The sequence below is a fragment of the Eptesicus fuscus genome, chromosome 12 (genome assembly GCF_027574615.1).
Source record: "Eptesicus fuscus isolate TK198812 chromosome 12, DD_ASM_mEF_20220401, whole genome shotgun sequence".
Classification (NCBI taxonomy): Eukaryota; Metazoa; Chordata; class Mammalia; order Chiroptera; family Vespertilionidae; genus Eptesicus; species Eptesicus fuscus.
Window position 1 is genome coordinate 12,331,649 of NC_072484.1, and position 3,721 is coordinate 12,335,369.

The window sequence follows — 3,721 nt, forward strand, 5'->3', positions numbered from 1 at the left end:
AGGCTTTAAAATAAGGATAATGGCCTAAAAGGGAGGAGATTAGAGTAGCTGCTTTCCAAAGTAAACTTTTCTAAAATAATCCTATGACCTTAGTTCTTCAAGGTTAAGGACACCAGCTAAAGTGGGAGCACACCTTTGCCTGCAGGAATCCAGGAGCCATGCTGGGCTTCCCAGGCCCAGGCGGAAAAGAGAGCCCTTTGCTCTGGGTTAGTATTTCTGCCTGGTTTGCTGACCTTAAAACGTAGGAGTCTGGATTTGGCCAGGATTTTCCCAGTTCTGCATCCTGGGAAGCCACTAAGCCCTTAACAAACTGGGATGGTCCCAATGCGAGGATCAAACCTTTTTCCTTTTTTGTAGCAATCCTGCTCCTTGCCTGCCAGGACAGAGGCTTTTGTCAACATCAGACTTCCTGCTAATTTCTAGCTCTGCTGGTTGACACCTGTTGGTATAGGGTGCTTCCTGTCCTTAACTCATTCCCTGTTAACATCTGGTCTATCACAGGACCAGACCTGTGCACTCTGCTAAACCACTCTTGGTTATCTGACCCCAAAGAATTTGTCTTTTCTTCTGTGAAAAAAAAAAAAAAAAAAAAAGGAGCTAGAGTTGCCATGCCAGAGGAATTGCCCTGCACATATTATGCCTCAAACCTTTGGAATGTTAAAACATGGCAAAATAACCATTGGACCAGGCCTAAAGCAACATTGTGCCCCAAAGAACTGTTTGTGAAGATAACGAGAAAGTAGTTGTTAGAACTGCCGGACTGATGACTACTGGACTCAAAATTAAGAACATTACTTAGAATTAAATGACTGTGTGATGTGACCTGCACCGATAGAAGTGCCTTCCTTCTATTGAGGTAATTGTCCCCTTCTTCTTCCCATAAATACCCAGGCCTTCGTCTCCTCATCAAAACCATTCGGGCTTCTGCCAGACTCAGTGCATCCCAAATAGCTATTCTTTGCCGCTCACTTTGCAAGTTCTGTTGCCTCTCACTTCAAAAGACTTTTTATTTTTAGGTTAACACTTTCCTGTGTGGCTCTACTGGTCTCTACGAGAATCCTGTCTACTCCCAAACAATAATATGTAATTGACATCTTGTGTGGGCTACATGTGGTGTGGTGACAAGGATACAACTGTCTCCATCACAGCCTCAACTCTGCTCCAGGTCAGCAAACTCACTCCACAACGGGCCACAGAGCTCACAAGGCAGGCCCGGCAGGCCCAGCAGTGTATGTTTATGGAATAGGCAGCACCCTGCTTTTGTGCACTTGCTGTTGTAAAGCTAAAGGGTGAGAGACATCCAACCTAGCAAGATTAGCTTGGGCATCAGTGAAACCAATCAGTCAAGAAAGTGACTGCTGTGAGCAGGGACCTCAAACCACTCACAAGAGCTTCAGTTTAGTGCACAGTCCCATGGTGAGATATTAGATAGAGGAATGGTGCCGATTGGATTTAACTTTGGGAAGAAAGACCTATAGTTTTTGGACCTTGTGTAGGCTCGGGGTTAGGGTGTTGTGTACCTGATTCACTCCAGAGTGACTTGCCACACACCCGCTTGCATGGTCTTTAACAGAGACCTATGAATGCAGACCCAATAGGAACTCCAGAGAATTTCAGCTCCCGTGGTTTGATTTGAATAGTAGCATTTGACTAAGTGCACATATCTGAAATAATCCAGAGGTTACATATAAAGTGAAGCATGGTGATGACTTAAAAAAAAAATGAATTCAGAAATAGAGCATCTCCTTTCCTGGCCAGTAGGCGGTGCTGCCTGTGGCACTGCTGCACCCCCTCTTAGGGTGCCATGCAGCTTGAGGGCAGCCCAGCCCTCTGCCCTGCCATGCCCCACCCCAGCCCACCTGCCCCCCAGCTCCTCCTCCTCCGCTGCTGCCCCAGGGCCCCGGCCTCCTAGTCACCTCCCTGGGTGCCCTGAGGCGCCCCCTGCCAGCCTTCCAGGGGCTGCAGGGCCAGGGCGAGGCTGTGGTGAACGGCCTGAGGAGCCCTGTGTACTATGAGGCTCAAGTCCCAAACTGAGGTAAGTCAGGTGATTAGCAAATGGTTAGAAAACTTGGTCCAGGGAAAGGATATGAAGTATTTGAGGTTATTAACATCACCAAAGAGTGGTTGAAGAATTCTTAAGCCAGTGAAGACAAAGAAGATAAAAGGAGAGATTAACATTCTGGAGAACCTTCCTGTGGAATATCATTAAATTGATTGACACTGTGAAGTACTTTGTGTTAAGACACTGGCTTTGGTATTTGAATATATCAATATCAATATCAATAATATAGATTTTAAGCAACTTTACAGGATCTGGACAGACTGTGATATCTGGTTTTATATGGATGACGTACTTCAAGTTCAGAATTACTGACCAGCAAGGGAATTGTGCTTAGGAATGTGAAACCTCCCAATGTCAGGACGGATGGATCACCAACAGGAAAATCAGCGACTGATAAACTGGGGTCTGGCTGAGTTCTACCCTCTTGCTCAGGACTGCAATGTCCTTATGGCCTCCAGGTACTTCAAGGGACCAGAGTCTTGTGGACTATAAGATGCATGACTTTAGCTTGGATATGTGGAGTTTGGGCTATATGCTAGCAAGCATGATCTTTCAGAAAGAACCCTTCTTACACGGACAGGACAACTACCTACCACCATCTTGTTTGAATTGCCGAGGTTCTGGATACAGATGAGCTGTATGGCTATTTGAAGAAGTATCGCATATACCTAGATCTGCCCTTCAGTGATATTCATGGGAATGCTGGGAAAACTTTATGCATAGTGAGAACAGACACCTCATCAACCCTGAGGCCCTAGATCTTCTGGACAAACTTCTGCAATACGACCGTCAACAGAGATTGACTGCCAAAGAGTCCGTAGAGCACCCATACTTCCGCCTCACGGGGAAGGAGCCGTCCCAGCCCTGTGCAGGTAAGGCTGTGCTTGCCAGGGGTCTCACAGCAGCTGGGTGAAGACTGGAAAGTGATGGGCAATGCGGCATTGATGCTTGTCAGTAAACCAACCAACCAAATACAAATCTTGTAGGAAAACTACAGTGTGATCTGAAATTTTAGTCATATCTTCTAAACACAAAGAAGGGTAAGACCAAATAGTCTGTCAATGAAACAAACAAACAAATTCTGGCAGCGAGCGTGATGATGCACACGGTTCAGGAACGGAGGGACCTTTCCCTTTGGAATGCATGCGAGATGAGAGACTAGACATTGTTGCACAGTTACCTGTATTGAACAGGAGACTGCTGTTGAATTAACCCTTTTGGTCAACAAGCTGTGGCTATCTGACTTCCTATCAATTCCCCTGCAGTCTGGGTTTCCTTGGGTGAGATTCAGGCTCAAGTTTTAGCAACACATCAGCAGTCTGTACTGACACACCAGCCTCATTTACCAAAAGGAGATATTAAAACAGCGACAGTATTAAAAAAAAAAAAAACAGAAGTGGAGCAGGTGCTGTGTAATATGCTGGACATTCCTGGTTCCCTGGCTGTAAGAGAAATGGGCTCTGGGAAGGCATCCTTTAAGGAGATGCTGAATTTTATTTGAGGAATTAGCATGTCAGTGTGTAATGTTAAATGGCTTAATTTCCCCAGAGGGCTAAATGTGTTTCCTTACATCGTTGATGCTTATGAAGCTGTGCTAATTTAAAAGCTCTTGCCTGGATGTCAGGATGGAATAACAACTACTGCAATAAACACTCAAAG

General features: G+C 45.6%; 1 pseudogene; it reads left to right on the forward strand.

Annotated features, from left to right (window-relative positions):
- The first annotated feature begins 1,108 nt into the window (after positions 1–1,108).
- LOC103285888 (casein kinase II subunit alpha'-like) lies at positions 1,109–2,975 on the forward strand (annotated as a pseudogene).
- The last annotated feature ends 746 nt before the right edge of the window (positions 2,976–3,721 follow it).